This window comes from Neofelis nebulosa, chromosome 2, assembly GCF_028018385.1.
Source record: "Neofelis nebulosa isolate mNeoNeb1 chromosome 2, mNeoNeb1.pri, whole genome shotgun sequence".
NCBI classification, from domain to species: Eukaryota; Metazoa; Chordata; class Mammalia; order Carnivora; family Felidae; genus Neofelis; species Neofelis nebulosa.
The window spans coordinates 122,468,244-122,482,620 of NC_080783.1; the positions used below are offsets into that span (position 1 = coordinate 122,468,244).

At 45.1% G+C, this 14,377-nt stretch overlaps 1 long non-coding RNA gene across 2 annotated transcripts in view; it reads left to right on the forward strand.

Moving 5' to 3' along the window:
* LOC131504116 (uncharacterized) overlaps positions 1-10,383 on the forward strand; it is a 50,589-nt gene extending 40,206 nt beyond the window's left edge. For both annotated transcript variants that reach the window (XR_009257793.1, XR_009257792.1), the window contains exon 4: positions 10,315-10,383. This is a non-coding gene — a long non-coding RNA (uncharacterized LOC131504116). The remainder of the gene's footprint in view (positions 1-10,314) is intronic.
* Positions 10,384-14,377: the final 3,994 nt, after the last annotated feature.

Genomic DNA, 14,377 nt, shown 5'->3' on the forward strand with positions numbered 1-14,377 from the left:
TTCTAGGAAATAGAGTAGATGTATTTTTCCCTATTCCTCCAGAGAATTAGCTTGGAAATTATAAAACAAACATAAAAAGACTCTGAGAGTTGAGAGAAGAAGACAGACCAGCTATGGACTTGAGACTTGAAGAACAAGGAGTTGAACATTCTAGGATTTTTTTTTTTTTTTTTTTTTGCCTTGTATATCCAAGAATAAACACTGAAGAAGCTGGCAACCTGGAAATGCCAATGGGTGCAGGCCCAAAAAATCCTAACAAAAGCCTGCCCTCTCTAGCCAAGTGGTCAGGTGGAGGGCAACCTCACAAGAGAGAAAACTTTTAGAAATTAACTGCTCTACTTTAGATAAGCACCATAGGCAAAACTATAGTTCCTGGGGCGCCTGGGTGGCGCAGTCGGTTAAGCGTCCGACTTCAGCCAGGTCACGATCTCGCGGTCCGTGAGTTCGAGCCCCGCGTCAGGCTCTGGGCCGATGGCTCGGAGCCTGGAGCCTGTTTCCGATTCTGTGTCTCCCTCTCTCTCTGCCCCTCCCCCGTTCATGCTCTGTCTCTCTCTGTCCCAAAAAAATAAATAAAAAACGTTGAAAAAAAAATTTAAAAAAAAAATAAAAGCCCGTGACAATACATATCTTGGTAAAATTTTAGAACACTAAGACAAAGAAAAAAATCTAAAAACAGAACTAGAAACAATGGCTAGAGGGGGGAAAGAATTCGATTGACAATGGGTTTCTCATCAGAAACCATGAAGGTCAGAAAGAAGTGTCACGTTTTTTTATATGCTGAACAATGTCAACCCAGAATCCTATATCTAAGAAAATAGTCTTCAGTAATGAAGGGAAAATAAAGAAATTCTTATATGAAGTAAAACAAAAGGAAATTTCGTTAGAAATTTCATCCCTAGAAGGATGGCTAAAGGAAGTTCTTTTTTTTTTTTTTTTTTTTTTTTTTTTTTTTTTTTAATTTTTTTTTTTCAACGTTTTTTATTTATTTTTGGGACAGAGAGAGACAGAGCATGAACGGGGGAGGGGCAGAGAGAGAGGGAGACACAGAATGGGAAACAGGCTCCAGGCTCCGAGCCATCGGCCCAGAGCCTGACGCGGGGCTCGAACTCACGGAGCGCGAGATCGTGACCTGGCTGAAGTCGGACGCTTAACCGACTGCGCCACCCAGGCGCCCCTAAAGGAAGTTCTTTAACAGAAGAAAATGATTAAAAAAAAAAAAAAAAGAGTCTTGGAACATCAGGAAGAATAAAGAACATGGTAAGCAAAATTAGGGGCAAACAACCCTCTTAAGTCTTCTAAATTGAGTTTGATAATTGAGGCAAAAATTATAATACTTCTATTGTGGTTCTAAGTATGTAGAGGGAATATTTAAGCAACCACTTAAAAAAAAAAACCTACATAAGGAGAGACATTCAAAAACAGTATAGGTAAATAAAGGTGGAATTCAAAAAAGTGGCTTAAGTAAGGAACAGGAATACAGAAAAAAGAAAACAGAAATGAAAAGCTGACAAACAGAAGACAAAAAATAAAATGGAAGGCTTAGTTCCTTACATTTCAATAATAACAGGGGTGCCTGGGTGGCTCAGTCATTTAAGCAGCCAACTCTTCATTTTGGCTCAGGTCATGATCTCACAATGGTCATGAGATCAAGCCCAGCATAGAGCCTGCTTGAGATTCTCACCCTCTCCCTCTGCCCCTCCCCCCACTTGCTTGTGTGCTCTCTTGCACTCTGTCTCTCAAAAACAAATTACATTAAATAGCTATATGCAAAACAATGAAACTGGACTCCTTTCTTATGCCAAAAATAAACTCAAAATAGATTAAAGCCCTGAATGTGAGAGCTGAAACCATAAAATGCTTAAAAGAGAACATAGGCAGTAATTGCTTGAAAATGGCACTTTGCAACATATTTCTGGATATGTTTCCTCAGGCAAGGGAAACAAAAACAAAAATAAACTATTGGGATTACACCAAAATAAAAAGCTTTTGCTCAGCAAAGGAAATCATCAACCAAACAAAAAGCAACCCAGTAAATGCTATTTCCATTTTTGCAAACGGTATATCTAATAAGGGGTCAATATCCAAAATATATAAAGAACTTATACAACTCTTCACCACCACACCCCCCCCCCCCCCGCCTCCAAATAATCCAGCTAAACATGGGCAGAGGATCTGAATAGACATTTCTCCAAAGAAGACATACAGATGGCCAACAGACACATGAAAAGATGTTCAACATCACTAATCATCAGAGGCCAATGCAGGGCTCAAACTCATGAACCATGAGATCATGACCTGAGCCGAAACCAAGAGTCAGATGCTCAACCGACTAAGCCACCCACGTGCCCCACCACGATCAATTTTAGCCCACTCTTATTAATTTCCAAAAAACCCCTATATCCTTTATCAGTCACACTCATTTTGCCCCAACTGCCCTCCCTGCCCCACCAGTCCTATGCCTAACACTTATCTACTTTCTGTCTCAATAAATTTGCCTATTCTGGACAATTCATGCCCACGTGATCATTGACAAGGTACAAGAACAATTTAATGGTTCACTTTTTTAAAAATATGTTTATTTATTTGAGAGAGGGGGTGAGAGAGAGAGTGCATGCTCATGAGCAGGGAAGGGGCAGAGAGAGAGAGAGACAGAAAATCTGAAGCAGGCTATGCACTGTTAGCCCAGAACCTGACGCGGGGCTTGAACTCACAAAAGATGAGATCATGACCTCAGCAGAAGTCAGTCTCTCAACCAACTGAGCCACCCAGGCACCCCCAATGGTTCACTTTTTTTTTTTTTTTTTTTAACAAATAATGCTGGAAAAAATGGACATCAGTAGGCAAAAAAATTTTTTTTAATGAGTCTCAATGTAACTCTCACACCTTTGGAGAAAATTAACTCAAAATGGTTCAATGCCTTAAATGTCAAACATAAAATTATAAAACTTTGACACACAAAAAATAGAAAATCTTTGAGACCTAAGACTAGGCAAAGAGTTCTTAGACTTGACACCAAATTCATAACTCATGGAAGGAAAACTTGATAAATAGAACTTCATAGCAATTTAAAATGTTTGCTTTGCTCCTGTTAAGAAGATAAAAAGACAAGCTATAGAATGGAGGGAGGTAATATTTGCTAACTAGATATCCAACCAAGAGCTAGTGTCTAGAATGTATAAAGAACTCTAAAAAATCAACAGTAAAAAGAGAAAGCGATCTAATTAGACCATAGGCAGAAGACATGTATAGACATCATCCTGAAGAAGATAATCAGATGGCAAACAAGCACTTGAAGGATTGTTCGACATCAATAACCATTAGGGAAATGCAAATGAAAGCTGTGAGGGGAGGGAGTTCCGGAAGATGGCGGCGTAGGAGGACGCTGGGCTCACCGAGCGTCCTTCTGATCACTTAGATTCCACCTATACCTGCCTAAATAACCCAGAAAACCGCCAGAGGATTAGCAGAACGGAGTCTCCGGAGCCAAGCGCAGACGAGAGGCCCACGGAAGAGGGTAGGAAGGGCGGCGAGGCGGTGCGCGCTCCACGGACTGGCGGGAGGGAGCCGGGGCAGAGGGGCGGCTCGCCAGCCAAGCAGAGCCCCCGAGTCGGGCTGGCAAAAGCGGAGGGGCCGGACGGACTGTGTTCCGACAGCAAGCTCGACTTAGCGTCTGGGAGGTCAGAAGTTAACAGCTCTGCTCAGAAAGCAGGAAGGCTGGAGGACAAAGGGAGGGAGAGCTGCTGAGCCCCCGGACGGCAGAGCTCAGCTTGGCGGGGAACAAAGGCGCTCGCCAGCACCATCTCCCCCGCCCATCCCCCAGCCAAAATCCCAAAGAGAACCAGTTCCTGCCAGGGAACTTGCTCGCTCCGCGCAAACACCCAACTCTGTGCTTCTGCGGAGCCAAACCTCCGGCAGTGGATCTGACTCCCTCCCGCTGCCACAGGGCGCCTCCTGAAGTGGATCACCTAAGGAGAAGCGAGCTAAGCCTGCCCCTCCCGCCCCCGTGCACCTTGCCTAACCACCCCAGCTAATACGCCAGCTCCCCAGCACCACAAGCCTGGCAGTGTGCAAGTAGACCAAACGGACCACACCACCCCACAGTGAATCCCGCCCCTAGGAGAGGGGAAGAGAAGGCACACACCAGTCTGACTGTGGCCCCAGCGGTGGGCTGGGGGCAGACATCAGGTCGGACTGCGGCCCCGCCCACCAACTCCAGTTATACACCACAGCACGGGGGAAGTGCCCTGCAGGTCCTCACCGCTCCAGGGACTATCCAAAATGACCAAACGGAAGAATTCCCCTCAGAAGAATCTCCAGGAAATAACAACAGCTAATGAACTGATCAAAAAGGATTTAAATAATATAACAGAAAGTGAATTTAGAATAATAGTCATAAAATTAATCGCTGGGCTTGAAAACAGTATACAGGACAGCAGAGAATCTCTTGCTACAGAGATCAAGGGACTAAGGAACAGTCACGAGGAGCTGAAAAACGCTTTAAACGAAATGCAAAACAAAATGGAAACCACGACGGCTCGGATTGAAGAGGCAGAGGAGAGAATAGGTGAACTAGAAGATAAAGTTATGGAGAAAGAGGAAGCTGAAAGAAAGAGAGATAAAAAAATCCAGGAGTATGAGGGGAAAATTAGAGAACTAAGTGATACACTAAAAAGAAATAATATACGCATAATTGGTATCCCAGAGGAGGAAGAGAGAGGGAAAGGTGCTGAAGGGGTACTTGAAGAAATTATAGCTGAGAACTTCCCATATCTGGGGAAGGAAAAAGGCATTGAAATCCAAGAGGCACAGAGAACTCCCTTCAGACGTAACTTGAATCGATCTTCTGCACGACATATCATAGTGAAACTGGCAAAATACAAGGATAAAGAGAAAATTCTGAAAGCAGCAAGGGATAAACGTGCCCTCACATATAAAGGGAGACCTATAAGACTCGTGACTGATCTCTCCTTTGAAACTTGGCAGGCCAGAAAGGCTTGGCACGATATCTTCAGTGTGCTAAACAGAAAAAATATGCAGCCGAGAATCCTTTATCCAGCAAGTCTGTCATTTAGAATAGAAGGAGAGATAAAGGTCTTCCCAAACAAACAAAAACTGAAGGAATTTGTCACCACGAAACCAGCCCTACAAGAGATCCTAAGGGGGATCCTGTGAGACAAAGTACCAGAGACATCACTACAAGCATAAAACATACAGACATCACAATGACTCTAAACCCGTATCTTTCTATAATAACACTGAATGTAAATGGATTAAATGCACCAACCAAAAGACATAGGGTATCAGAATGGATAAAAAAACAAGACCCATCTATTTGCTGTCTACAAGAGACTCATTTGAGATCTGAGGACACCTTTAGATTGAGAGTGAGGGGATGGAGAACTATTTATCATGCTACTGGAAGCCAAAAGAAAGCTGGAGTAGCCATACTTATATCAGACAAACTAGACTTTAAATTAAAGGCTGTAACAAGAGATGAAGAAGGGCATTATATAATAATTACAGGGTCTATCCATCAGGAAGAGCTAACAATTATAAATGTCTATGCGCCAAATACCGGAGCCCCCAGATATATAAAACAGTTACTCATAAACATAAGCAACCTTATTGATAAGAATGTGGTCATTGCAGGGGACTTTAACACCCCACTTACAGAAATGGATAGATCATCTAGACACACAGTCAATAAAGAAACAAGGGCCCTGAATGATACATTGGATCAGATGGACTTGACAGATCTATTTAGAACTCTGCATCCCAAAGCAACAGAATATACTTTCTTCTCGAGTGCACATGGAACATTCTCCAAGATAGATCATATACTGGGTCACAAAACAGCCCTTCATAAGTTTACAAGAATTGAAATTATACCATGCATACTTTCAGACCACAATGCTATGAAGCTTGAAATCAACCACAGGAAAAAGTCTGGAAAACCTCCAAAAGCATGGAGGTTAAAGAACACCCTACTAACGAATGAGTGGGTCAACCAGGCAATTAGAGAAGAAATTAAAAAATATATGGAAACAAACGAAAATGAAAATACAAAAATCCAAACGCTTTGGGATGCAGCGAAGGCAGTCCTGAGAGGAAAATACATTGCAATCCAGGCCTATCTCAAGAAACAAGAAAAATCCCAAATACAAAATCTAACAGCACACCTAAAGGAAATAGAAGCAGAACAGCAAAGGCAGCCTAAACCCAGCAGAAGAAGAGAAATCATAAAGATCAGAGCAGAAATAAATAATATAGAATCTAAAAAAACTGTAGAGCAGATCAACGAAACCAAGAGTTGGTTTTTTGAAAAAATAAACAAAATTGACAAACCTCTAGCCAGGCTTCTCAAAAAGAAAAGGGAGATGACCCAAATAGATAAAATCATGAATGAAAATGGAAATATTACAACCAATCCCTCAGAGATACAAACAATTATCAGGGAATACTATGAAAAATTATATGCCAACAAATTGGACAACCTTGAAGAAATGGACAAATTCCTAAACACCCACACTCTTCCAAAACTCAATCAGGAGGAAATAGAAAGCTTGAACAGACCCATAACCAGCGAAGAAATTGAATCGGTTATCAAAAATCTCCCAACAAATAAGAGTCCAGGACCAGATGGCTTCCCAGGGGAGTTCTACCAGACATTTAAAGCAGAGATAATACCTATCCTTCTCAAGCTATTCCAAGAAATAGAAAGGGAAGGAAAACTTCCAGACTCATTCTATGAAGCCAGTATTACTTTGATTCCTAAACCAGACAGAGACCCAGTAAAAAAAGAGAACTACAGGCCAATATCCCTGATGAATATGGATGCAAAAATTCTCAATAAGATACTAGCAAATCGAATTCAACAGCATATAAAAAGGATTATTCACCATGATCAAGTGGGATTCATTCCTGGGATGCAGGGCTGGTTCAACATTCGCAAATCGATCAACGTGATACATCACATTAACAAAAAAAAAGAGAAGAACCATATGATCCTGTCAATCGATGCAGAAAAGGCCTTTGACAAAATCCAGCACCCTTTCTTAATAAAAACCCTTGAGAAAGTCGGGATAGAAGGAACATACTTAAAGATCATAAAAGCCATTTATGAAAAGCCCACAGCTAACATCATCCTCAATGGGGAAAAACTGAGAGCTTTTTCCCTGAGATCAGGAACACGACAGGGATGCCCACTCTCACCGCTGTTGTTTAATATAGTGCTGGAAGTTCTAGCATCAGCAATCAGACAACAAAAGGAAATCAAAGGCATCCAAATTGGCAAAGATGAAGTCAAGCTTTCGCTTTTTGCAGATGACATGATATTATACATGGAAAATCCGATAGACTCCACCAAAAGTCTGCTAGAACTGATACATGAATTCAGCAAAGTTGCAGGATACAAAATCAATGTACAGAAATCAGTTGCATTCTTATACACTAACAATGAAGCCACAGAAAGACAAATAAAGAAACTAATCCCATTCACAATTGCACCAAGAAGCATAAAATACCTAGGAATAAATCTAACCAAAGATGTAAAAGATCTGTATGCTGAAAACTATAGAAAGCTTATGCAGGTAATTGAAGAAGATATAAAGAAATGGAAAGACATTCCCTGCTCATGGATTGGAAGAATAAATATTGTCAAAATGTCAATACTACCCAAAGCTATCTACACATTCAATGCAATCCCAATCAAAATTGCACCAGCATTCTTCTTGAAACTAGAACAAGCCATCCTAAAATTCATATGGAACCACAAAAGGCCCCGAATAGCCAAAGTAATTTTGAAGAAGAAGACCAAAGCAGGAGGCATCACAATCCCAGACTTTAGCCTCTACTACAAAGCTGTCATCATCAAGACAGCATGGTATTGGCATAAAAACAGACACATAGACCAATGGAATCGAATAGAAACCCCAGAACTAGACCCACAAACGTATGGCCAACTCATTTTTGACAAAGCAGGAAAGAACATCCAATGGAAAAAAGACAGTCTCTTTAACAAATGGTGCTGGGAGAACTGGACAGCAACATGCAGAAGGTTGAAACTAGACCACTTTCTCACACCATTCACAAAAATAAACTCAAAATGGATAAAGGACCTGAATGTGAGACAGGAAACCATCAAAACCTTAGAGGAGAAAGCAGGAAAAGACCTCTCTGACCTCAGCCGTAGCAATCTCTTACTCGGCACATCCCCAAAGGCAAGGGAATTAAAAGCAAAAGTGAATTACTGGGACCTTATGAAGATAAAAAGCTTCTGCACAGCAAAGGAAACAACCAACAAAACTAAAAGGCAACCAACGGAATGGGAAAAGATATTTGCAAATGACACATCGGACAAAGGGCTAGTATCCAAAATCTATAAAGAGCTCATCAAACTCCACACCCGAAAAACAAATAACCCAGTGAAGAAATGGGCAGAAAACATGAATAGACACTTCTCTAAAGAAGACATCCGGATGGCCAACAGGCACATGAAAAGATGTTCAACGTCGCTCCTCATCAGGGAAATACAAATCAAAACCACACTCAGATACCACCTCACGCCAGTCAGAGTGGCCAAAATGAAGAAATCAGGAGACTATAGATGCTGGAGAGGATGTGGAGAAATGGGAACCCTCTTGCACTGTTGGTGGGAATGCAAATTGGTGCAGCCGCTCTGGAAAGCAGTGTGGAGGTTCCTCAGAAAATTAAAAATAGACCTACCCTATGACCCAGCAATAGCACTGCTAGGAATTTATCCAAGGGATACAGGAGTACTGATGCATAGGGGCACTTGTACCCCAATGTTTATAGCAGCACTCTCAACAATAGCCAAATTATGGAAAGAGCCTAAATGTCCATCAACTGATGAATGGATAAAGAAATTGTGGTTTATATACACAATGGAATATTACGTGGCAATGAGAAAAAATGAAATATGGCCTTTTGTAGCAACGTGGATGGAACTGGAGAGTGTGATGCTAAGTGAAATAAGCCATACAGAGAAAGACAGATACCATATGGTTTCACTCTTATGTGGATCCTGAGAAACGTAACAGAAACCCATGGGGGAGGGGAAGGGAAAAAAAAAAAAAAGAGGTTAGAGTGGGAGAGAGCCAAAGCATAAGAGACTCTTAAAAACTGAGAACAAACTGAGGGTTGATGGGGGGTGGGAGGGAGGGCAGGGTGGGTGATGGGTATTGAGGAGGGCACCTTTTGGGATGAGCACTGGGTGTTGTATGGAAACCAATTTGACAGTAAATTTCATATATTAAAAAAAATAAATAAATAAACAAAAAAAAAAAAAAAAAAAAAAAAAAAAAAAAAAAAAAAAAAAAAAAAAAAAAAAGAAAGCTGTGAGGTATCACCACATAGCTATCAGAATGGCTTCTAGAAAAGAAAATCGTGGCAACACCAAATGCTGGCAAGGATGCAGAGGAATTGGATCACTCATATATTATACTCCGGGGCATTTATCCTAGAGAAATAAAAGCAAGTTTTCACAGGAATACCTGTACACCAGAGATCTGGGTGGCTCAGTCAGTTAAGCATCCAACTCTTGGTTTCCGCATTGGTCATAGTCTCACAGTTCGTGAGTTCGAGCTCCTCATTGGGCACTGCACTGACAATGCAGAGCCTGCTTGGGATTCTCTCTCTCTCTCTCTCTCTCTCTCTGTCTCTGCCCCTTCACAGCTTGCCCTTTCTCTCTCAAAATAAATAAATAAGCTTTTTAAAAAAAATCCGGGCACTCATGTTTATACAAATACTCATGTATTTGTAATAGACAAAACCCGGAAACAATCCAGCGGACCTTCGAAGGGTGAATGTTAGACACACTGTGGTGCCTCCAAATCGTAGAGTATCACTCAACAGTGAAAAGGAACCACCTATCAATACACAGAAACAGCTTACGCAGCTCTGGAGAATTCCGCTGAGAAAAAAACAGTCCCAAAAGGTTACATACTGTATGAGTTCTTTCATGTAACAGTCTTGAAATGGCAAATTTTAGAAATGGAGAACGGATTCGTGGGTGTCACAGGTGGGGTAGGGTGCGAGAGAAGTGGGTGTGGCTATGAAGGGCAATAGGAGAGATTGTTGTGGGTTTGGAAATGTCTATTACTTGACTCTGTCCCATCAATGTTCTGGCTATGGTATTACACTATCGTTTTGCAAGCCAGTACTGTTAACGGATTAGTTGAAAAAGGGTACATAGAATCTCTATATTATTCTTTACCGCTGCATGAACCCACGTTTACCTCAAGATTAAAAATTTAATGTAAAACAAGCTTACATACTGTCTCATTCCATTTATAGGACGTTCTTGAAAAGACCAAGCTATGGAGACGGAGACCGGCTCAGTGTTGTCAGAGGTTAGGAGAAGGTGAAGGTGGGTGTGACCAAGAAGGCAGAGCCCCAGGGAGAATTTTCCGCTGATGGGACTTGTTCGGTACCCTGCTTGTGGTGGTGGTTATGTCAATCTATATATGCGTTGAAGTTCGTAGACCTACACGCCAAAAAGAAAGGCCATTTTAAACGTATAATCCAAACATATACTATTAGTAACATATGCAGCCCATTTGTTTTTTTTACGGTGTTTGGGTGAGTTTGGTCGGATAATAACAGCAGTTTAGATTTGCTTCCCTCTTTACTGGTTTGGACGATGTTCAATGTAGGACAGCGGGAAGGGCATAAAACGTGGAGTCAGACAGTCTGGTATTGTATCTTGGCTCCGCCGTTTATTGGGTGCGTGATCTCGATCCTCATGATTTCATGTGTAAAGTGAGGCTCCTACCCACATCGCAGGGTTATTTTGCGGCTTCAGTGGAACGAGAGGGCCTCGACGTATTGTAGGAGGCCCAGAAATCTGTAAGGATGCCACGCCTTTTTTGTAGAAAATAAATTGTAGGCTTCGAACATAGCTGCATGGCTCCTTAACAATGTGTGTAAACACTATGGCGGCCGATACAATAAAAACATCTAATTGAAAGTTAGCTTTATGCTTTTTAGGTTATTTTCAAGTACAAGGGTCTTTTACACTTGAAAGTGAGTATACTTGGATATACTTGAGGTCCTTTATATGCGAAAGTATCGGAAATACGTGAGACGATGTCTGCTTAGTACTTGACGAGAGTTCAGTAGCAGGAGGAGGAGTAGCTGTGGAAGCAGAAGTAGGAGTTTAGTAGTAGGAGTAGAGTTAGTTGAAGCAGCAGAAAAAGAAGGGGCTGAAGAAGTAGGAGTCGTAATAACAGCGGTGATTGTGATAATAATATTGATAGCAGCCATCGTGGCAATAGTCGTGGTAGTAGTGATTGGAAAAATCGTGGCCACTGTCATTGGAGTCCTATTTTCACATGCACTGTTTTAAAGTTTTAAAAAAAATGTTTAATGTTTATTTTTGAGGGAAAGAGAGAGAGAGAGAGACAGAGAACGAGCAGGGCAGGGGCAGAGAGAGAGGGCGACACGGACTCCGGAGCAGGCTCCAGGCTCTGAGCTGTCAGCGCAGAGCCCGACGCGGGGCTCGAACTCAGGAACCGTGAGATCGTGACCGGAGCTGAAGCGGACACTTAACCGACTGAGCCCCCCCAGGTGCCCCTCATGTGCACTGTTTTATGTGGTCCTCCCAGCGTCCGTGAGGGGTGAAGCGCAGAGCTTGTACGCCCCATTCTACAGTGAGAACTCGAAGGGCGCGGGAGGGTGCCTCCTTTTCCAAGATCTTGTGGTTTGAAGTTGCCACAGCTGAGAGGAGAGCCCAGGTCTTCCCCCTCGGAAAGCATGGCCTAGAGAAGCCAGGGAAGGTGGCCGTCGTAGCCCTCTCGGGCTGTTACAACAAACCACCACAGATTGGGATAGCTTAAACAACAGATCTCTCTCTCTCTCTCTCTCTCTCTCTCTTTCTCTTGGTTCTGGAGGCTGGAAGTCTGGGATCCAGCTGTCCGCTGATTCAGGGTCTGGAGAGGTGTCTTCCCAGCTTGCAGATGGCCGCCTTCTTGCTGTGTCCTTGTCTGATACAGAACCCTCTGGTCTCCTCTTCTTATAAGGGCACTGACCCCATCATGGGAACCCCACCTCATGACCTATTCTGCACCTAATCACCTCCCATAGGCCCCACCTCCAAAACCACGACGTTGGGAATTAGGGCTTCGGCATAAGAATTTCGTGGCGGTGGCAAGGGTGGGGGGTGGGGGACGCAAACGTTCAGTCCGTAGCAGCAGCCCTATTTAGTATCTGAGGGATGTATTCTACATCCAGGGAGACTGGTACTTGACCTTGCACTCAGCGGTCCCACCGTGTGGTTAAGCAAAACAAGTGGCCTCCCAGCGTGCTCCCTGTCGCCTGCCTCGGCCGGGGCGAGTAAGCCCATTTGCCTTGGAAGCCAGCCAGGCAGGAGAGAGAGAGTCAAGCCAGTGGGAGCTAACTGTGTCTTCAGGAAGAAGCCTTCCCCCTCAGGCTCCTCTGGGAGGTGGTCCAGGCCCTGTGACGGCCAGATCCCTGGGGCAGCCCAGCCCACCTACAGAAAGGCCATGGCTCCGGGCGCAGGAGGCCTGCGCCCGGGTGACGGCCTCAGCACTGACGCCAACGCCTCTCCAGGAAAACAGGTGGGCTGGGCTTGCCCTCGCCCGTCCAGCCCCGGTGTCCTGAGATTCACTTCCCCAAGATTACAGTACCTACAGCGGTGCAGGGGCCGCTGGAAGCAGCCGGTCGGCGGGGCTGGGGTCGGCCACCCGCTCTGTGCTCGGAGACGACAAAGAGAAGGCGCAGCCTGGGCAGAGAGGGGGTAGCAGAGGGAATGCCGTGTCATCTGATCCATAGCTGATTAATCCTTTGAAAATGTGCTCTGGGGACATGTCCGTGAAGGACGTCACTGAGGTGGGGGAAGAATGTGGCCTGTTGTCTGGGCCCGGGACACAAAGGCCTATCTGTGCGCACGTGGGCACTGGGATCCAGGCCGGATCAGCTGCTCTGGTTTCCTCCTTCGTCTTCACAATACGACTACAGAGTTACAGTCTGCCCTTCTACCCCCGCCCCAGGAGAGCTGGGCAGTGGGATTTCTGCCCACTGGGTTCCTGCTGAGCACAGCCAGCAAGGCCAGCCTCCCGGCCCACTTGGCTCCTGGCGAGTCTAGAATTTCAATAGCCTGCGTCTCCCTGCCCTCATTTACTGCCCTCTCTCGTCTTCCCTTTCTCTTGCCCTCCCTGGCACATGTGTGAGTGGCAGATCCAGGGTGATCTGGACCCAGCCGGTCACCAGGGAGCCAAGCCTGGAAGCCCGAGAGATACCCAGCTGGGTGGCGGCCAGCCGTGGCTCAGGGTCACTCTAAAAACAACTTTGCTCGGGCCGTGGGCAGCGGCTGCCCTGGCTCCACCACCCTGATCCCTAGGAAACCGGGCAAGGGACGGTCTCCCCTGGCCGGAGCCCCTGCCGACACCCAGCAGGGAACCAGGGTGGCATCAGCATCAGAAAGCCTGGATTCCACAGTGGTGCAGGCAAGGTTCTTAACCTCCGGGAGTGTCGCTTTCCTGCTTTCCTCCTTTATGGAAAATGAGGATCGTAGTTCTTGCGCCGTGTGATGCGGGGAGCATTCCACGGGTGGGAAGCGTGGCTGAGCGCGGGGTGGACACGGCCGTGAAAGACACGCACACGTGCGCACCGTGCATCCGCCACTCGAGGCCATTTTCTCTGTGTACTTATAACATGGATGACTGCCACGCGCCCAGCGCCGTGCTAGATGTGTAGGGAGACTCGGTGAACAAAAGAAACAAAATCCCTGGGCTACTAGCATGCAACTTCTCATGGGGGGAGACAGACCGGAAGCAATAGAGGTAATCAATAAGGAGGGCCCATAGCATGCTAGAAGGTGCTAAGAGCTACGGGGAGAGACGGAGCAGAGTGAGAAGAACCAGAAGGTGCAAGCGAGGGGGCAGGTTTCAATCTTTGGTGAGGAAAGGCCACATCGGGAAGGTGATACTTCTGGAGAGATCTGAGGGAGGGGAGAAAGGGAGCCAGGCAGACCCCACCCACCCCCCACCCACGAGGGCGAGGAGAGCATCCCCGGCAGAGGGAACAGCTCAGCGAAGTCCCTGAGGTGGAGGGGTGCCTGGTGAATCTATGGAGGGGGAAGGGGTGGCTCTGCAGGGGAGGGTGGGAGCGATGGACAAGGTGAGGGGATCAGGTCTGCAGGGTCTTTGTCTTGCTTTGCTGGGGCTGCCTATAAACAAAGTGCTGGGAGCGGAGCGGCTTAAACAATGGAATGTTCTAGAGGCTAGAAGTTCACCATCAGGGTGACAGCACTGCCATGCTCCCTCTGAAGGCTCTAGGGAAGGACGTTCCAGGCCCCTCTCCTGGCTCCGCAGTTCCTTGTCTTCCTGTCTGTGCATGT